The sequence below is a fragment of the Vanellus vanellus genome (genome assembly GCF_965231255.1).
Source record: "Vanellus vanellus genome assembly, chromosome: 15".
In the NCBI taxonomy this organism is placed as follows: domain Eukaryota; kingdom Metazoa; phylum Chordata; class Aves; order Charadriiformes; family Charadriidae; genus Vanellus; species Vanellus vanellus.
Window position 1 is genome coordinate 7608724 of NC_138920.1, and position 22043 is coordinate 7630766.

A 22043-nucleotide genomic window follows, 5' to 3' on the forward strand; every position below is an offset into this window, starting at 1 on the left:
AAAGGGTCATGTATGGTAAGACTCAGGCTTGTGATTTTTAACATCTGGTCTAAAGTATTTCGCTTGAAGGGACTGAGAGGGTAAGTGGGAGACTTGAGAAAGTACAGGTTGAGAATAGGGGAAGGAGCAAAACTTGACTTTTGATCATATCTGTTCCTCAGAACCCACTTCTGGACTGTTTCACAACAACAATTCTCAGCTCTCCCGTTTTGCCCAAGGCTCTGCTTTGAGCCACGCCAGAGTCCCAAGTTATCTTTCTATAAACTTTTTTTCATCTGTTTCCACTGAATTCCTAGCTTCTGCCTAGTAACAGGAGTAGGTCTGTTCCTGTGACCTGTCTGCTCTGTGTCTGCAGAAACACTCTTACTGCTCCTGGACAGGAGGCGGCTATTACGTCCTAAACTCAGTTTTTCCCAAGACCCAGCCCAAGCCAAGTGCCTCTAAACCTGGCATCGTGTCGGCCCTATTTCACTATTTTTCTATTTCTGTCTCAGAACTGCCTGGCTTACCTACTAGAGAGCTCTATGAAATATTGCATGGTTGGTTAAGGCATAATTTGGCTTGCTGCTCTAGGAATAATACCAGGCAAATTATCCACAGTCCGTTTTAGTTGGTGAATTTGACTCTCTGTTTTCACAGTCTGTTCACTGCAGCCATCTGCTGCAGAGAGACAGCAAGCTTGTAGGACAGATTGACTGTGAAAATCAGGAAGTCTTATTTCGGGCCATAAATTCGTTTAATTTCCTGAAATCTAGAAAACTGTTTATTCCCTTAAACACATTTCCCCTAGAGCCCTAAGAGTGGGTTTCCAAAGATCACCTGTACAGGATATTAACTGCATGAAAAATGCTGTGGGGGGAAGTAAATCCTGAAGGCGTGACAACATGATGACCTGAAAATGTTTCACTGATCAAAATGTTCATTAATAATTTTCAAGGCTTCTGTCAGTTTTGCTAAGAATGTGCTTTTATGTATGGGTTGACCAATACAAAGATGTTCTGCAAGTGTCAGTCACGCAGATTAAAGCAGTATTTGGCCTCTGATATTCAGTAAATGGTTTGAAAACAGGATTTTGCCTGCTCTAATGCTAAACTACTATGTCAGGAAAGATTCTTAGCCTTTTATTTCAGTTTGGGGGGGGAGTAAAAAAAGCTTAACATCTTGATATGAGTACATCTTACAAGGTTTAGACATTGTAAAAGATTTAGTGGCCTGCTCTCTTAAGCTCTTATAGTCATCAGATTTGAGAGGAAATTGCAGTCAAAAATGTTCACATTTTAAAACTCGCTGATCTAAGTGGTCTAATAGTCGTCCTGTTTTTCCCCTTGATATGCCTGTGCTTACCTCTTCAGACCTGCAGGTGTTCTGTCCACTAAGGCTCCAGTGCAGAAAGGGGGAAAGAGCTGCAAAACTAGGACAAACTTGGATTATATTTAACAATGTTCTATTTTGACTTGACAACCAGCTATCGAACACCTACAAGTTTGCAACTGTGATTCACTCGGAAGCTGACATAAATGATGTCACGTTGTATTAATAGCTACAGAATTGTAACTGCTTTTAGCAATGAGATTCATTAACAGCCTCTACAAACACACTGACAATTGGTTGAAAACCTGAAAATATGAGGTGTATGTAAAAATGGATTATGCCATAAAGGAACCTCCCTGTGCTGCCAAATGTGTTTACAGCAAGTTCTTGCGGGTGTTATGCATAATGTTTCCTCTTCATCACTTTCAGGACGTCTTACTGATAGCAATAGGTGTTTGAGCCGCACTCTAAACTAATTAGGAGCTGTTGATCTAATGGGATTACATGATGTGAGTGTATTTGGGAGTTACTTGTGTCCACAGCGTTTTTCTTGGCAAGTGGAAGCTGTCCAACCAATTCCTGCATAGGGCTGATGTTGTTTTGGGAGGCGTTTGGTCCTTCACTTGTTTTAGTTGAACGTTCTGCCTTCAACGGGAAGTGTTGTTGTGACAAACCATGCCCAGACAGTACTCTCTAAGATCTGCTAAGTGCATTGAGTTCAGCTCCCCTTTGAGCTTTGCACGGTTTCCTCGGTGTGGGCTGCTAGCCGCCTCTGAGGAGGTTGGCGTGGAGGAGGTGGAAGTGTTTGTTGCTCCCTACCATGTTCTTTGAAGGTACTGAATTAGTAGCTAACAATGATGGCATATAACTGGTCCTCACCAGCCTCTGTTAACTGTCCTCTGGGGTGAATGAGTCAGTTACTCTTCCAGGCTCTTAGTAAAATCATCTCTGCATTACATACGTGTGGTTTTAAGGTTTGCATCACCGGCACGATAGGTCAAGACATTGTTGTAAAAGTGAAATGAAAACTGAGATTCAAGAGAGGAAGTGTTCAGGATGGCGTTGGCTTGATGTTGTTGTGTAGTCAGACTTGTCGGTGGGAGTAAATCTGTGGACATGTACATTTGGGCTGAGATTTCTAATGCTCTGGCTACCTCTGAGAGCTCATCCATTGCTCCTGACAGCAGTCAGTCATCCAGTTCCCTCAGTTCCATCTTTCCCTTCTTTCTCTTATACATCACACTGCCTCTTCTCTTCCTTTTGGCCATGAATAATTCAGTTGTGTTTAAGTTTTCAGATGATGTCCGCTCTGTCTCATTCGTCTATCACCCGTTTTTGGCATCTATCATTTGGATGTGACTTTACTTTTGCTGACCTGTGACTTGCGTGCTGACTTCTGGAGACAGAGAGTCTCCTGAGACTGGCAGGAACAGTTGGCTCAGGACGCAGCAAAATTGCAAATAACAGTCCTTTGAAAACAGTACTGTTCGGCAAGGGAGCAAAATTCCTTATTTTGAGTAGTTGGAATTCCGAGGCATTTTTCCCCTTTCTCATTGTTCTTTTTTTACAGGGTTAGAAATCTTGTTTTCAAGCACACCACCAAATGGCCATTCACCCTTTCTGCCCTAGAGTTGTAAGTAGCTGTCCAGATAATTAAGTACAGTTGATCATCTTCCAGTAGCGCTGTTTATATTTTAAATGTCACAATGGCAAACAACTCATTGGGCATAGAACACAGCAAGCGATCGAACCACCTCTGGCTCAACATGTCTGTGTTGAAACAGCCTATGACAGTGCAGGAGTGTAATTAGCAAGACACATAGAATGGGATAGAAAAAAGATGTGAAAATAAGCAGAAGGATTTGAAAAGGATTAGGAGAGGAAATGACAAACCAGTAGTTAAATGGTGCATGATTAACGACTGTAGAAGGAAAAGGTTGACTAAATATTGTGACTCTGTAGTGGCTGCCCCAAAGCAATGGCAAATAGTTTGTTCAGAAGACACCAGAAGTGGATTTATAATTGACATATATGCTGACTCCAGGTTTAGACCTGTTTCTTAGACTTGGCTTAGGTCAAGGTGAGCATCCCCTAAGATGCTTTCCTGGTCGACTTGATGACCTGAGATTCATCTTCTGTCTTTAATATTAACAATCAGCATCAAAACATCAGGTACCCCACTGAAATGCTGTGAGATAGCTTATTCCTCTTCTGAGCCATGGTACAGATGCGAGTATCAAAACTGTCTGGAGTCACATAGGCAATTGGTTGCTCTTTTTCTGGTACTAAAGGAAATTATGTGTGTGCTGGAACTGTTTTTCTTAGTGCTACAAAACTGGTTTGTGTATGCAAAAAGAATATGAAGAAGGTGCAACTTCTGCACGTTTAGTGGAGTTAAGTAGGGGTTGCCCTCAGCAACGTGGAGTTGCTGGATGTCACTCTTTGTCTTAATACTGACTTTTTCATGTATTTTGTGTAATGCCTGATCTGGGACTAGATTTTATCTCTGGTTTCTTATCACTGCATCTTAAATTCTAATTTTCAAGGAGGTACTGAACTGTGGTTAGTAAATATACTGTTGAGGACTTTGAGCAACCTCTGAATTTTCTCTTTTTCTGTAGTATCTGTGTGTCTCTGCTGTTTTAGGATTGGTGTTTGCATTGTTCCTAGCCATGTTTTGCCTTCAGACAGGCCTACAGCCATTCTCAGATCTGCTCTCTTGTGTTTTAGAGGAAACAAAGTTGTGTATTAATGTGTTTTACAGTTCAAGATTTGTCTCAAACCGATAAAAGCCAAGAGAGCTAAAAGTGCCATACTAATATTGAGATACTTTGACCAAAGGTGACATAATTTTTCCATTGGGAGCGTTGAGGCAGAGCTGCAGGATAGGGGAATTTTGAATGCAGCTGAATGCGTGGTTTTGGCTGTCGGGAAGAACATTTGCTGTTAATACTGCAGCATGGAGCCCCGGTGAAATTATTCTGTAACCTTTGATGGGTGGTGTGTGTGCTTCCCAGAGGGGGGGAACTCTGGAGGCATCTGCAGTCTGGTCCTCACTGGAAAGGACACAGCTGACGCTGGAGGAAGCAGTTTCTCTGCTCTTACTTTTTTTTTTTTTAAACAAACTCTTGTTACTGTCAAAAGTAACATTTTTCCTGTTACTGCTTATTTATGACAACAGAGTTGGACATAAGTAATGGTATGTAATTGTTACAAGTTTCTTGTTTGTTCAGCAGGAGCAGGCTCAGTGTCTGTTTCCCTGCAGGGCGAGCAATTCCCCACCAGTTTCTTCAGGGTTTTTATATTGTGTTGGGAGAGAAAAGAAAAACTTTTTCAAATAGGTGAATCTGACTGTAAAATCACAGAAACTGGAACAATGCGTGAGTGGGAAGGGGACAGATTTAGGACTCTAAACTGTTTTTGACTCATTTTTGGAAGTCTACATTTCAATTGGCGCTCCTCCCTGCCTTTTAAGAACTGTTGCAGGTGCAGCTGAACTGATTACACCTCTCCTTCCCAGACACCCCCACCGGGGCTCTGCCGGCTCCTGCCATCATCCGCAGGATTTGGATGTGCAGGCTGCAGTCTGGGCACAGCTGGAGCGTCCCTCCTCACGGGTCCCCTGGCTCGTGCTTCTTCTGGCAGTGAGAGGCTGAAACAGGCGTTTTCTTTGGTGGGGGCACTAATTCAAATCCCTCTTCGGTCCATGGGTGCCCATTTATGTGAATCTGTGGGAATGTGCTGCCTCTGAAACCTGACCTCTCTGTCCACTTCAGAGGTTCAGAAGTTATGAAGGACGGAAAAAGAGGAGAGGCTAGTCTTGTTTCCAGAGGCAGCTCTGTTGAAAAGGTTATCTCTGCTCTGTAGAGAGGGAAACTACTGCTCCTGGGCTGTGTGCTTAGAGCGAGGGGTGGATTATTATCAAAGGTATTTATATGCCTAAAGAGTCCCCAGAGCAGTGACACCACTGCCTTTGCAAGAACAGGGTGATACAGCTCCACAGCCACTTCAGGCTTAGCCCAGCATGGCCCACTGCTTAGTGCTTCAGGGATGGGTCCACCTCTTGGCTCCAGTGGAGTGAAGATGGGGAAACGGTCATGTAAACGTATCCAAAGTCATTGCAAAGGGATAGTACTTCATTGAGAAGACTGCTGCCACTGCTTGTTGTGTGTTAATGAAGAGGTGAGATGGTGTTTCCTCTTTGAGGTTTCCACTGGACTGGCAGTCTACAGTGTGTCAGTAAAACTGTTCCAAGGGAAATCAAGCTCAATGTTCAGTAGCTCCCAGCTCATGGAGTTTAGTTTTGTCTCTGAGCACTAAATTGCTTTGAGTTCAATAATTCATCTCCCTCCAACTGCTTTATTGTCATTTGATTTATTAATGAGTTGGCTCGGACAGCTGTCCTAATGTTTTATCACAGCAAAGTGAAACCAAGGGTTGGACAAAGCACAGATTGCAAATGCGAGCGCACATTGTGTGAACAATACATTTCCCTGTAGCTGGTCCCGGAGGGACAGCGTGGTTAGGGCATGCAAGAACTGGAGCTCCTAAATGCTAACCTTGTTTTGTCCATCAGTGTCCCTCCCCAACACTCATCATCTCTCTGTCTCTCTCTTGCTGTAGAAGAACATCATATCATGCTTCCTTTTTTTCAGAAGTGGACTATAATGGTTAATTAGATAATGTTTGTAGAGCAGTGTACAAAACCTGCCAAGGGTTACTGTCCTCACTGGTATTATTAGAGCTGGAGGAAGACTGCCAGAAGGTATTGATTACTTGGTAAAAATAAACCCTTCAAACTTATTTGGTCTTTATTCATTATGGCTTTTTATCTCTGCATCCTGCAAACATTTCAGAGGGTGGATTTGTTTGCCAGAAGATCAAAACAAAATGTTGACAACTACTGGTGCCAATTTGTAGCCTCCTGTGTGGGCGACATCAGAGGAATTTGTGCAGTGCTCTGGAAAGTCTTTCTAGGCTTTAAATCCGCTTGGATCCTGGAACCGTTATGTTGAGCAAAGCATCCAAGGGGCCAGGTAGGGATAGCACATCGAGTATCAAAAATAAGGAGAGAATCTCTTTGGGGCTTGTGAAACTGTATTGTGTATAGAAGTTTGTGTATACCTCCTAAAGCTGACATTTTGATTTGTTTAGTGAAGTTTGTTGATTAGTTGAGTACAAGCTGAGGCTTGCAGTGTGTGGTGGGTGCTGTTGAGAGAACTGTGGCTGACTGGTGGGAAGGTCTTGCTGCCTTCTGTGTTTTCTAGTTCATCTCACAGTGATGGTTTACAGCTTCTCTTATACCTCACGGTGGAAAACAAAATGTCACACTTTGAATTCATTAAGCAGCTGTGCAAAGGAGGGGGGACTGTTGAAAGGGAAAGCTGTTTTACAACAGTAAAATACAGGGGCGAAATTCACATATTCATAGCAGAAAATACACGAAAAAGACAAACATTATGTAACATTCAGAAGGGCCAAGTCATGCTTGGTAAAGTGACATTTCCAAGGAGAATGGATACAACAGGAGGACACTTTGAGCAGGAATATGGTTTACAGGATACCAGAAGGATGTACCAGTCAGTCATGGATCCAGAGGACTAAAATTTAGTAGTGACTTCAAAATCAAGTGTGGCCTTACGGTTGCTCTGATTGAAATGTGCAGTCAGAGCAGAAGCAAAACATAATGTCTTTCTCCAAATTAGGCCAAGAACAAAGCACTGACCTCCAAACATCTGCATGTTATGACCTAGAAATTGCTTCATGAAGGAGACTAAAGCCAGGCTTCAGTGGAGACTGCAAAGTGCTTTCTCTGCATGTGTCAGACTTGCAAATGGACTCGCTTTGGTTATCACACGTCCCCTTTGTGTTCATTTAGAACCATTAAGCTTCTTCCAATGAATAGTTGGGTAAATAGGAAGTTTTTAAGCAAATATTGATGACTGCACTTAGCGAGAGTCATCTGGCAGTCTAAGAACAAACGGTCATGGAGCAAAGGGCACATCTCATCAAAGCCACCCATTAGTGCTTGCAGGTCCTGTGCTGGCCTGGCATGCCAACCTGCTTGCTCAGGAGCAGAACAGCTTCTGGGTGCACTGACCAATGTTACTCTTTGGTAGTCTTGAATGAGTACCAGATTCTTTTCTTTTAAAACTCTGGACAATTCATAAGCAAAGAAAGGGCAGGAACCATCAGCAGATGCTATAAACTCACTCCCCCAGTGCTAGTTGCTCAGATTTCTTCTAGAAATAACTAAGGTGTGAGCAAGTCTTCTAGCTGTCTGCTGCATAAAGTATGGGTGAAACAGGTTAAAAAAAAAAAAAAGGCAAATGACAGAATTAATGTGTAGCTGTGTAGGTACGTTACTGGTGAAAGGGAGGAACAGTGCCAGTGCTGAGAAATGGCAAAGAGGCTTCTGTTATTGAAGTGTGTCATAACCCACCAGTAACTTAGAGATGGAAGAAATGTGGCAGGACATGGGACAGTAAAGACCTGACAGTACAATTTTAATGTTTTCCCAATGGAGCTGTTTGTATGTAGGTGCCCATTTGAGGAGACCACTGAATATACGTTTTAATGCTGGTTCTGCTAGGCAGGTTCTCATGTGGGCATTGCAGCATCGTCCCTGATGGCCCAGGCACATGTGGAGTTAGACATGAGCGTGTTGAGTGAGAGAGAGTGAGTGAGTGAGTACAGCAGATGCTGTATAGGAGCACAGGGCCTGCCCTGGTGGGCTGGGCACAGATGGAGCAGGGAGACCTCACAGGACATCCAGTAAACCTATTGCAGTAGCTATAGAGGAGGGAAACTTGAAAGGAGCTTAGGAAGTAAATGGGAGACTACTGTAGTCTGAGGACCGTGATCTCACTTCTCTGTGTTGTGGCAAAATGGAAGGAGTAAGAGGGTTCTTTGTCTGCAAAAGCGTCTGGAGAAAGTCAGGGAGGTGGTAAGAGAGTCCGACACCAGGGAGGAAACCTGTGAGGGGCATGAGTGCTGGGACGAGGCATCAGCCTGACCTCCTGATCACCAGCAGTATGGGCTTACCACCCTCTCTGTGTAATGCACAACTAAATGGGAGATGGTGAAACCTGAAAGCAGAAGCATGGCTGCTTCTTAGAGAGCCCTGCTTCTGCCAGCTGTGAGTTTGGCCTCTTCTATGAGTGCCCACCTCGTAACCCTGCTAGTAGTAGCTGCCCAGATTTATTGGGACGCTTCTTCAGGATGCTGGCCCAGCCTCTGCTGACTGCTGGCTTGGGGACTTCCTCTGCTCCAGACTTTTTTTCCTCATTAATTTTGTCCAGTTGCTTTTTGAACCCTTGTTAATAGCCGGCAGCACCACAAAGTCCTGCAGCGAGGAGTTATCCACCCCTTGGCAGGGAGCAGTGTCCGTTGCCCCTCTTGCCTCATTAGGATGTCTTCTCAATTGTTGGCATGATGAATTCTTGGCTGTGGGTTGCCACAGAGCTGTGGTGGGGCAGACCCTAATTTTAGCACGTTATGCTGGTTTAATGACAGTAATAGAAAGTCAATTTATAGGCAAGAACAAATTGCCTTTTTATATGGGGAAGAGGATAACTCATCCCCTGTGTTACATTATTAAATTTGTAATCTTCATTTCTAATGCTTTTCAAAAGTGAATATTAACAGAATCTAAAATACAGATCTTAAATTTATGAGCTGCATTTTTTCCCCCAAACTCCTCAAGTTCTATAATTTGTCTTTAAAGGTGAACTTCAGCAAGGTTTTTTTTTTTTAACTTAATAAATTAAAATCCCTTACTTGCTACCTATCTCTGGACAAGCTTAAAGGCTCCAAAGATACTTAGGTTTTAAATAGCAATAATGGATATCTATTTCCATCTTTGCTGAGTGGTGAGTTCTGAGTTCAGGCTTATTCCCTAATGATAAAAGATACCAGAGAGAAAAAAAATGACACACTTTCATATGCCATTTGCTAGCAAGGAGGCTGTTGTGATGCTCTTTTTTGTTGCCAAGGAAACGGAGCCCTGAACTTGTGGCTCTGCAGGCAGGAGGAGGAGGAGGAAAGGACGTTATTTCACTCCTGAGCTTGCTTTGTAATTTTGGCTCGTGATCGGGGACTGTGAATGGGTTGGGACTGAGGGTCTCCCTCTAAAGTTTGCTTTCAAAATTGTGTGTCCTACCTCCTTACGTTTGTTTCCATGTTGAAATAAATGTGAAGGCTGGAGCCTGATGGCACAGCTCCACCCTCGTACTGATGCCGTGGGGTGGGTGGCTGTAGGCATGCAGGTCACTCATGCGGTTGTTGTACATAGCGGAGTGAAACGGAGTAGTTGGTGATGGACAGGGATTGTGCTGCATCTCAAATTAATTTCTCTGACCTTCCCAGCACCACCTTAAGAAACCCCAAGGCCTCCTTATGTCAGCCTAGTATGAGAATAGAAATGGAAAAGTTCACTGCAGGTATAAGAAGGAAGCAAGTGCTTCATAAGCAAGGTTAATGCACAGTGTCCTCTTCTGACCTTGGTCAATCCTTGGCTACATATATTATAAAGAGGTTCCCATCAAACATTTCTTTTGTTAGTTATGTTAGAACTGTTTTTTTACTTCTAAATAAAGATACATACTGCTGTGTAATGCATGTTTGATCTTCCTGAACTGGCAGCGGTGTCTGCAAGACTGATACTGGCTGTATCACAAGTCCGTACTTCTCTTTTATTTCTTCTTCATCTATTCTCTTTTTTGCTCTCATGGGAGAGAGAGAGAGAAATCACCAAGGTGCTCTAAAGCATTTTGTTCATCCCTCCTCCTACGAAATGCATTTAGAAATATTTGGCTCAAATAAAGGGATTTTGGTGAACTTGCTGCCATGTACGTGCGATGGGGTAGCCATGCGACAAACAGCCATCTGCTTCTCATGAAGCTGTGCTGTTGTGCGACTGTTTTACACTATGAGGGATGAACGCAAATTCCATTCAATAGAATATTGAACGCCATAGTGTGTCTCTTCTTGACAAAGGACTGATTCTTCCTGCATCTAACGGTTAGTAATTGAGAAAACTAGATCTTGGTATTGTTCCTAAAACATATTAATCAGCTTCATTGATGTGTGTGGTTTTTTTGTTTTTGGTTTTTTTTTTTTTATCTAATCCTCAGTAATCTTCAGACAGGCATGATATTTTGGTTGGTTTCCCACATTCTACAGTATTTTTCAGCAGAGATGAAGACGTTATGTCTATTTTCCAGCTCTGGCCAAAGGGCTTCTTTTCCTCTATTGGAAGCTCAATACTCTGCTTAGACAAACAGTGAACTGAATTTCCCTGTGGACTTCAAATAATTTAGGGTGGGTTTGTATCTGACCGCTGCTTTTGTGCATGCAGAAGACAGATGTCAGAGGCAGTTATGTGTCTGCCATGTTCATCTGTGGGAGAGTTTATCACTCAGATGAGAGTCTGTGTGCATCTCTTCAGGGGTTGGGCTGTGAAAGCTTTGCTTGATTTTTTTTTTTTTTTTTTTTTTTTTTTTTGGGGGGGGGTGGTGTCATTTTTTTAGGAGACTGCTGGTTAAATTTCAGCACCTCTGTTTTTTGGTATTGCATGGTGCTTTCCATGTTTAATGGCTTGACTTGTCATCAGTTGAAGATATTTATGATGTATGATTGTCAGGGCTGTTTGCTATGAGAGGAAACCCAGTGTTTTGACCGCTTTGATTTCTTAGTCACTGTGAATCACCTTACATCATAAGGTACTGCTGCACCTGTCCTGCTTCTGGACACCGAAGCCTGACCCTCTCTTCCAGCTGTCCAGAGATGTCTGCAGCCAAATTATCATGGTCATGAAGGGCAGGGCACTCTCCTTTCACTCCATCCAAGCAGAACCAGCCACTTGGGTGTATTAAAGTGATTCCAGATCCTGACAAAGGATCCGTACAAGAGAAACAGTGTGAGTGCGGTGGATCCATTTGCAAGAGCAGGGCTCTCGTTCATGGGCTGGAAGAGCCAGGGAGCATGTTGGGCTGCTGCTGTGCCAGATCCTCTCTCCACCTGCCAGAAAGTGCTGGGCTTTTCCCCAGGGAAAGACAGCCACCCTCTGTGCTCATCACTTCAGCATCACAGGTGTGCTGCAAGCGGAGGTCTTTGTACTGTTCTTTGTACCACTTGGGAAGAAAATGGTTCCCTTTAGTGCCCCTATGGTGGGATGCAGTAGTTGCCCAGCACAATGGGTGCTGCACAGCCATGGACCTCTCAAAGGATGTCTCTGCATGAGTCTAAACAATGTATAGAATTAGAGAGGGAAAATGTGCTGGCTGGCTTGCTTCCTTTAGCATTGGCTACAGGTATTACATGAAAGCACCTTAGGTGAAGGCTGACACAGGTAGTTGTATCATCTTGTGAAATTGTCTGGAATTAGAAGTTGAATGTCTGAAATTGTTTGACTTCTCTGGAAACCAGACCATCGTCTCCCCCTCTCTTGCTTCCACAGTGGAGCAAATAATTGCTTCCAAATGGACGCAAGTTATTAAGCAGTGTGTATAATTAAAGTCAACTCCTTGTGAATTTGATCATTCATTTCCTTAAGGAAAATATGATGAAGTAATTACAACCCAAGCTAAACACAAATCAAATGCTATTCTGAGTGTGATTCTGCACCATGATTCTAGTTTATGAATGACTCCAGGGTGCTGTGGCTTCATGCCTGTTAAAGAAATGTGGCTGTGTTTTTAATTGTGTTTATAACAAATGAACAAAAGGTTGCATGACTCATTCACTGTGCTAAGACTGTTGTTCGCTCTTTGTGTTCACACACACGTGGCCTTGAGAAAGCTGCTCGCTCCTGAAAGAGCGTCAATGGGACAGAAGAAAAGGGAAATATCTTGTTAATAAATCTGCTCTTCCCCCTTGAATTTTTTCTGTACCAAACCTAAACTTTGCCTGCCTTAGCTGTGAATTTGAGGGAGGCAATTATTTCTTCAATACTTAAGCCAGAGCCCTGTCCTCACCCTCTCCCCTCTCTCCATCATTCCTATGTAGCACATACTTTCCAGTTTCAGCCAAATTTGGTAGAGAAGTGGAAGATACACAGATGCTACAAACACTGTGAGAAGACAGCTCCAGATAGAGAGAAGGACCCAAACTAGTGCCCCCAGAAGAAAAGGTCTGATATATAACCTCATCTTAAAAGTAACATTCTGAGTTGAAGCAAAACCCTGGAGCTGAGCATTCTAAATGCCTTGGATGGAAAGGTGTCAGCTCCTCAGAAGTTTTCATGGCTTCAGGAGGCCCATGACCTGAGTCCTCTTCTGCAATGGGGAAAACAGCTTGCAAACAGGCTGCTCAAGTCATTTTGCTCACTGCTTTCTTCCCAAGAGTTACTGAGCAAAGAGCAGGACGCTGGCCCCTTCCAGAGGTATCGTTAGGGAGCATGCAGGTTCAGTGGGCTCCGGAAGGGCAGAACAGCCTCGTGTGAAGCTTCCGGGCTTAGCAACGCGTCGGCAGGGCAGCTCTTTCATCTCATGCTGTCCTTCTCTTACAATGACGCTTTCTAGCTGCTTTATTTTTGTGAAGTCACCTCATTTTTGTGATTCTCTTCTAAACTGAGAGGTTTTCTGCAGCTCAGGCTCATTCGTATTTCAGATCCTGGTCTTAAGCAACATCCTCAGCGTTATTAATAGTATGAGATGGCCGGCAGAATAAGCACGGAGTGCTCTGGTTCAACTCTTCTGTAATTAAGTAGAGATCCTGACCTGGCCTTCATGACTTACGTTGGTCAGCTGGACGACTTCCAGCCACAGGGGCACAGATCGGCTCCACCTCTGGTCCTCCTTGCAAAATAATCAGAAGAAAGCCCTGGGGTGGCCCTGGCAGATAAAGCAGCCACTCACCTTTTGGCTCTTCGTGTTTTCCTAATGCCCAGATCTTCATAGTTGGCAAAGTTTAAGAGTTTTGAACTGAGAACATTTTGTCTTAAAGCACTGCTGGTTGTTGGTGTTATGTCTGACATTTCCCCCAGCTTTCTAGGGAATAAATATTACAATGTAGTAGCTTAAATAAAATAAGTTATTTTTTCTTATTAATTGCCTGTGGCTGTGCCAAATGTACCTGTTCTCTGAGCCCATCAGCTAAACTTGCCTTGACTTGGCCTGGGCTCAGGCAGCAGACCCCCGGCGCCTCCCAGGTGGACAAGTGCCAAAGAGGGGAGTTAAAGTCTTAGAAAGGCTTAAGCCACACAAATCCAAAATGTGGAAAGATTGGATAACTCATTGCTGTGCAATCAGGATGTGTGTGTGTATACATAATGTGGTTTATTGCATTATAAATATCATAGTAAGATTGTTTGGGGTTCTTTTTAAAGTCATCAGCCGTTGCCCAAGCACAGAAGCAGCAGATGGAGAAAGGCCCGAGATGTGTCTGTCCCAGATGTGCAGCTCTTCCAGGGATGACTGGTGCAGCTTCACCAGTGCTTGTCTGTCCCTGTGGACGGGGCAGTGTTTGAGGTTCGTTGCTCGGCTGCTGAAGAAATATTACAGCAGTGAGTTTTCTGTATGCATATGGACACTTCACTTAGTCAGACTCTTGCCTGCAAGGCATGGAAGACTGGGGGAAGAGAAGGAGGCAGCATGGTCCATTTTCTTATAAGAATAAAAATGCAGAGGCAGCCATCAGATGAAGCTATTTGGATCCTGCTGCTGCAAACAAAATAGAGACATGGAAAGAATTCTGAAGAGTGGGATCTAGCTGCAAAGGAGTTCCCATGAAATACTCTGAAAGAAACACGTTTTCACAGTGTTATGGTACTGTAACTTTTTTATGGTGAAAAGCTAAACAATTTTTTTATGGCAGTCAAAAATCTGTTTAAAAGTCATCGACAGTGGAATATAGATGTTTATCTTTTGCTTTCTTAGCTTTCTCTTTTGTCAGTGAAGGAAAAGAAATCTCAAAACTAATTTTCCTGGCTACGTGTTAGGTGCAGAGCTTTTTCTTTCGACATTTTTAAATGAAAATTTTGGCCATTTAATTTTTTAATATAGATGAATTATCAAAAAGGTCAAAATTAAAAATAGTGTCATGGAAACTGTTTGTTTTTAACCTCAAAAGGAGCAGAAAAAATATATCACACTTTCCTAGTTTAAAATATCAAAATGGATCTCAAGCAAATAGGAAGCAAAATCAATAATTTACCACTGCTCCACCAAACCTACAAGAGGTGATAACATCTTACTGGGGGTGGAGACCTGCTTAAATACGGACATGTATAGTTGGATTTAAAATAAACTGCAGCTCAGACCAGCTTGGAGGAGAAAATGCTGCTTTGAGGTGGCAGAGGAGTTGGGGATGTGAGCGGGGTTGCAGGTTGTTAGGAGCTACAGACAAGTCTAAAAACCACTGTGTGGGGTTTGGTGCTTCCCCTGCCCACACCGGTGGGGTGGGAGAGGTGTGAAGGGTGAAATGCTCCTCTCCCAGGGTTGTCTCACTGGGGTGGGTGGGAGGGAAGGAAGGACAGGCTGTGCAGGGGAGCCTCAGATCTGTGTTCCATTTTTAGTGTTTATTGGAAGGAAGAGGAAGAAGGTTAGTTTTGTCCTGCCTAAATTAAGCTCCTGTTAGGCTTTAAAAATAGGGCTGTTGCTTTATGCAGACTTGCAGAGCTCCCGTGCCGTGCACAGCTATGTAACGAGTCGTCCTTCTGCGGTCCAGGGGAGGTTTTTTGTTGTGCATCACATGCTCAGTGGGTAAGGGAGGGAAGACAGGTTCTGAGACTGCTGCCAGGTGCCTACTTCATAAAAACAACCCAGTGAATGATTTTTGGTCCTCTTTTAATGGTGAGGAGGAAGACAAAACTTATGGGTTCAGGGGGAAGTTGGTTTGATGTGCACTCATCTGGGCATGCTGGGCATGTGTGACCACTGCTTGTGGTGTGGGGGAGGAAAGGCAGGCTTGAACACCAGGATGAGAGAAAGCTACTTGTGCTAAAATACCATATCGTGGCCCAGGAGCAGTGGGACGTGCCCGTGACTGCAGTACGGATGGGAGTTCGGAGGAGGTGTCTTGCTGGCGTCTCCGTAGGCTGCCGGTGCGGGTGGGGTGTCCTGGCCCCGCTCCGCATTCTGCTGGGGGCTGTAGCTGTCACAGCAGTACACACAGTCGCTAATGTAACTACTTTCTGGCTCTCACAAGAAGAGATGACTGACCTTTCCCAACCCTGTGGATGCACTTAATCTGCACAGATTAAGAATTAACACACTGATTTTTTTTTTTTTTTTTTTTTTTTTTTTCATCCCATAGAAGATTTTCAGCTTAATTTGGAAAGAAAGGGTGTGATTTTATTAGCATCTGAAACTAGGACAAGGGAAACAAAGCAAACAGCCTGATTAGTGCCCCTGTTTATCCCCAGCCATTTTCCATCATTTCTGGTGGATTATTCAGGCTGCGATGATAGCCTGGCATGTTCTGGAGCACAGTACAAACTGCCTCTCCTTAGGTGCTCATAATTCACACTCCATTAGGATGTCGATGTAGGGAATACTTGGCAGGATGTCAGAGCTTGCTAGGCACGATGGGATTGAGTTCATCTTGTTAAACTGCATTCTGAAATGACAATCCAGTATTTATATTTTTTTCTTAGCAGTACCATCCCCTTAGGAGAGCAGCATGGCTTGCTCCAAACACAGATATCGATGTAAAAGGGCCAGCGGTGCCCACCCTGGCAGCCACTCTGCTCAGCGTGTGCCAGGCTGTCACAGGTGTTGGATGTTCATGCAAAGCTGTGGGAAGACTTTTCTTTCTTCCCTTTGAAGCTGAACAATGGAATTTTTTTTATTCATTGCAGAATTGATTCACGGCACACGAATCTTAGCACATGTCTGTAGGGATTCAGCATCTGACTAAACAGAAAGAAATCTTTTATTTTTAAACCCATTAGGAACAACAATGCAGTGACAAAGTTTGAAACAGAGAGGCTAACGTGTTGTTTCTTGTCTCAGAGCATTTGAAAATAAGAAGTAGGTAAAATGGTCAGCGCTGCAGCAGAGTCTCACAGGGTGCTGAGCTCAGACTCCCGCTGCTGCTTTTGTTGAATGCCCACAGATATGCTGAAGACCAGTTGTTGGATTTGGGGACCTTCTTCCAAATCTCAGCAGGGGATAATGGCCAGATGGGTACCGGGTCGTTTTCAGCCCCAAACTGACTTGCATCATCTTTTTTCTGGGGTAGACCTTCGTGGAGAAGAAAGCAAGAAGCAACTCTTTGTATTTGACCTTAAGAGTGAAGTTTATGGATGTGGGAAATGAAAGGGATTGCGAGTCCATCTTTGAACCAAGGATAGAGCAGGCAGATTCAGCGTAAACCACTGCATGGCTCAGGGCACGTCTCCTCTGCAGGCAGTCAGGTCCAGTCCCACCCAGCCAGGTGCCCCCGGTACCCCTGCATGCTGACTGCAGATGCGCTCTGCTGTCGCAGATGTTCATGCCCCTCATCTCTGCTTCTACATGCTCCGCAACATGCTCTGAAGGGTACATCGACTCTGTCAGTTGGGTTCTTCTCTGTTTCCCTACTGGGATTGTCGATTCTCCATGCTTCCTAAGTGGTGGTTTGTAATTGGGCCTCAGCTTGCAGCAAAGCAGATAATTCCCTTGCTGAGGAACCCAGGTGTGAAGCCGGAGACCAGAGTCTGCCCAGGTCGATACCCTGCAGCGTGTATGGATGCAAATCGATGCATTCTGCTTGGCTTGCGTAAGAAAAGCAATAGAAATGCAGTCTCTTCGCTCAAGCTTGGACTAGTCTTTCCTGGAAAATGCAAAATGTTATATTTTCCAGAGCTTTGTAATAGGAACAAAAGAAAGTAAACAGCCAATTGATTTCCCTTCCTGATTTTCCCCTTGCACCCCAAGATGAAGTTTAGGGAGCAAAAAAAGCTAACCAGGCTGTTTTGCTGGACCCTTGGTGTGTATTTGGTGGCCTGTATTGGTGCTGCCTGGCCATGTGCATTGGGTACCAATGTGTTCTGTGCTTGGAAGCACTTGGTTAATTTAGGAGCAAAACTAATTGAATTGAAATTTGTCAATTCCTCATCTCGGGCTTAAATCAATACCAATTAATTCTAAAGTATGGGAGGGTCTGTAGCACATGTATCACGCTGGTTTCTTTTTGTGTTGGTAGCATCCAGCAAACTGAGCAAACATGGAGGAGAAAATTGAAACCAAACTGGAAAAGAGAAGGAAAGTACTAAACACCTGGGTGGGGGAAAAGGAAGCGACAAGAGAGGAGGTAGTGAAAGATAACGGTGAAAGGGGCACGCTCTGTCCCTCAAAAACATCAACTCGATAAACTTCTATTGTGGAGTAATTCTGTGTAGTAGTAATAATTATATAATCATGACCTTGTGATGAGCTATTGCAGAACTTGCATAGATTTTACAAGACTTGATGTCCTGTGAGCATGGAGAGACCTATCAGCAGTGGAGAGGATGGGCTTTGAAGCGTTGTGCATTAGGCTGATGTAGAAGACGACATGGGAAATGGTGACTTTTTCCTTGGGGGAGAACAGGGGACGATGCCGCTCTTTTATTTATTTATTTACATCCCACCCCCAAGATTAAGACAAATACAATTCATGGTGGCGGGCAGGTCTGCCACAGAGGCTGCATCATCCTTGAAAAGAGCTGCCTCTCCTTGAAAAGAGATGCCTCTCGATGCAGTTGACAGCTTGAAACTGTATTTAAGGAAGAGAACTCTCCAAAGGATGCTGTGCTCTGTGCGGATCCTGCACTGTCGCCTCACTCCATCCATTACTGGGTTGTCTGGAAGGAACTTTGGGTTACTTGGTCTGATGTCACTCACAGACAGAGTTAGGGGAAACACTATAATGAGATGCAACTAATAAAGAACAAAATTACGGGAATATAATTATACCAGTCAAGAAGGATTTAGGGAAAATGGGTCTTGTCAGATATTTTTTTTTTCTCCCGAGTTTTAGTAGAAGCAGGTATCTGGGTAAATGTGATAAGTATGTAAGGGTTTTGTCCTAGAACAACATGACCCTAAAAATCTGATAGTGATAAATAGATTAAAAACTTACTTCACATCTCAACAGGTAGTTATCAAGGAAAAAGCCTCAAAGGCAGGCAGCTCTTTTGAAGGCTTGGTACCATTCAGGTTTTTTATTTGATTTGGAGGAAGCATGAGTTTGAACCTTAGTAAGTTCACAGGTGATATGCACATTAGCAGGATAGTAAATGGTATTGAGAGTGGGAGAATTATATAGAGCTGTCTGGACTTTTTGCTCTCTCCCTTCAAATAAAATGTGTTTTCTTACGTGTTTCTTAATATAATGTTCTACAAGGTCATACCAGCAGGACAGGCAGGGATTGCACAGCATCCAGGCGAGGTGTGATGCTGTACCAAGACTTTACTGTGGTTCTTGGGAGATGCAAGCAGAAGCAGTAAAGATGAGAGTACAAGCTGATTTTTACCTCTGTACATGTTTTTGCACTAAAATGCAGTCTCCAGTTCTGCTGTGCGTGTTCTCAGAAGGGCATTTAAAACCTGGGGAGGTCATTAAAAAGATTCAAGGGCAGGAGAAAAAAATGCCAGAGCACAAGAAACATAAAGAGCTCAGTCTGTTTAACTTGTCAAAAAAGAGTGAGAGATGACTTGATTACGCTACAGAAGAGTCTTTATAGCGAGAATACAAAGCAGCTCTCATGGTGGAGAAGGGCATTAAAAAAAAATGATGGCTGAAACCAGACAAACTTAAGTCACATCTCTAAATGTCAGGTAGTAAAATCAACTGCACAGGCAAATGGCAGATTCTTCATCACTTGATATCTTCAAATCCAGAGTGGATAGCTTTTTAGAAGATATTCTTTAGCCAAACGTAAATTTTTTGGCTGAACAGAGGGAAATCTAAGAGCCTGTCAACACAGAAAATTTGGCAAGGTGTCTGCTGGTCCCGTCTGGTTCCTGGCGTCTGCGAGGTGCTGGGTGTCTTCAGCCTTGGTATTTGGGCAAAAAATTTCTTCTTCCCAAGGTCATTCTGAAGCAGAATCTGCTCTTCACCTGCGTGTTGCACTGCAGGCTTGACTGGCTGCTTAACCTTTGTCGTTTACGGCTTAATTGGAAAATGTGCAGGTAATAAATCTAGTGACGCTGTAGAAATGCCGATACTGCTTTTACTTATTCCAGATACTGCTAACAATTAAACTTAGATAAATGGTTTTGCCAGGCAACACGCTCATAGAGGCAAATCATCTACCTTCTTGATTTGCAGAGATGTGGAAGCTCAACATTTCAGGTAGGAGAGGAGGCACAGCCCCTATACGATGCTCCACACTGGCCAGAGAAGGTTGCTAGTAGGTCAGTGGGGCTTGTAAAATGCTTTTGGTCTGCACCAAGCAGTGCAGCTTTGTACATGTTTATTTCCTTTCCAGGTGTGCCATTTCTGATCTGCCCTTTTCTCCCAACTGAAGGGGTTAAAACGCTTTATTTTGGTAACGTGCTGACTATGGGTTAAGTTTGACTAAAGGGTTTGAGTGATTTAGGAACCTATGTCCCCTTTCTGACGGTATCTCTGGTGCTTATGCCAATGTCTTACCCTGTTTCAGTCTTCACTCTGGCCGCAGTGGTTTGGGGGCTTGCCTTTTTGGCAAAACAGTTTCCTCCCCTTCTGTCCAAGGGAAACTTCTGGCAAAAAGAGACTGGAGGGGAAGAGGAGGGAGGAACGAAGGATTCTTGTCATCTATTCCTGTCGTCTTGTTTTCCAGAGTTTCTCCATTATATATTTATTTATTTATTTAAAAATAAGAATATCCGTGTGTTATAGCTGTAAAATCAGTCAGGAATACTAGAAAGCCGCTCACTCATAGAAAGGCAGCAGCGGAAAGCTGTGTACGTGATGCTGCAGCTGAACTTGCCCTGTGCCAGCTGAATCATCTCCGGTACAGCGTTCTGGTACTGCCCATCTTCCATGGTGCTGCCTTTCCTTGTCTTTGGGCCCTTCTGCTCTACGCCATTAGCTTTGAGGGGACTGGAGGTGGCTGATGGAGAGCAGCAAGCATCTTGGGTTGCTCTAAAGCCTCTCTCTGTCCCAAACCTCTAGTTTGTTGCCAGATGTGAATGCATAGTCTTCTGAGTATGAACGTCTCCAGGCATGTCTCATTAGATTGGGGGAAATAAGAGATTTTTTTTACAACAGATGTTGCGTAGTTGAGCAATGGGACATTTTTAATTTGTTTCCTATGTTTATGTCATTTGCTGCTTTGACTCTGGTTGCCTACCAAGGCGCTTGTAAGGACTAACCTAAAAGGTGTGGAAGGATAAGGGTTCAGACTGCACACATGAAGGGGGGATGGACACTGATGGATGCAGATGACTAAAACATGGTTTGTGGAGGGGAACACGAGGCAAATTAAATGCACCATCAAGTCTGCCCACAAGGCTGAAAGGAACCTAGAAACCCCATCAGAGAGAGGATCCAGCAAGCTGTACAAGGCTTGTAGAAGGTGCGTCAAAGGGAACAGTTCTGCAGTGGTTGGGGAAGTAGGTAAGGCTGTTTCATGAGGCTTTGTTTTTATTGATACCTATATTATTATTCTTGCCTGAAGGTTTGGATTTTGAAGGCAGGTTAAAAATGTTTTACGTTTGTATAAATCAGGAAGTTACACAATGTGCTTCATGCATTGCTCTAGGCACACAAACAATACAAACTGTAGTTAATGTTAACCCAGAACATGCATATTCTATCCTCTTAGCCCATAGGGACACGCATACACATGCTGCACCATATGTGGGGACAGCAGCTGGTACAGAGCCCTGAGGCCAACACGTTTACTCGGTTGGAAACCTCATGATACCAGAGGAAAAGGGACTTTATAGCTGTATTTATAGGAGAATTTTTGTCTTTGCATTTCAGTGTAGGTATAATTTGAGAAGTGGGATAGGAAGCATTTCTGATATCTTACTGATTTCTTTTTTTTTTTTTTTTTAAAGCACCTGTTCACACCAAGATCTAAAGAAAAGTATTTTAGGTCAAGCAGCTTGCTATGCAAATAACAACATTCTGTATATTTTAGACAAGTTCTTACAGATACCCTCATATCTCCAGAGTGTTTGGGAAAGACTTGTTTTCTTTAATATTTGGGGATCCTGAGTTCTCTAGACTCAGTAGCTGGGTCAGTTCTTCTCCAGGGGTCGTACTCAAAACTCTGGTGGGTTTCTGAGGCCGCTGTGGGTCAGAGGTTTGTTGCCTGCATCCAGGTTCATGGGCGGGCGTCTTTAAAGGATTTAGATAAGTTTTCTGAACAAAGCAGAATTGTAGCAGATGTGTTTCAGGATGAGTGCTGTATGTGGGATGAAATCTGGAGCCTCCTAACACTAGCTAAAGCAATTAATAGTAATGGTATTCATTACATGTTCATTACATAACATGGTTTGTTCTGAGCAACAGACTGCTAGAGATGGAGGATGAAAATAGCAGCTGTTAATTTCAGAGGGCTGAGCCTCTGAAGACTGCACCCAGGAGGAACCAGAACCTACTTAATTCCCTTTGCGCTGTGGCCGAGGGCGCGTAGGAAGGGGAATAGTCCTCTCCAGGGTTTCCACTGCTGGTGTCTTTCAAGGTGCCACCTGGGAACGTTTTGGCTGTGGCCTGTCTGGGAGGGCTCCTGCCTTCACGGCACTTCTGGTGTTCCCTGGCCTTTTCCTCCCCTCTGCTCCCTTGATGCTCACCAGGAGCTGCGGCTCTTCGCTGCTCCACACCATCTGAGG

The 22043-nt window shown here is 43.8% G+C and overlaps 1 protein-coding gene across 1 annotated transcript in view; it reads left to right on the forward strand.

Moving 5' to 3' along the window:
- RIMS4 (regulating synaptic membrane exocytosis 4) overlaps positions 1-22043 on the forward strand; it is a gene marked incomplete at both ends in the record, with an annotated part of 50930 nt that overhangs the window by 11959 nt on the left and 16928 nt on the right. The gene's annotated exons all lie outside the window — the stretch shown is intronic.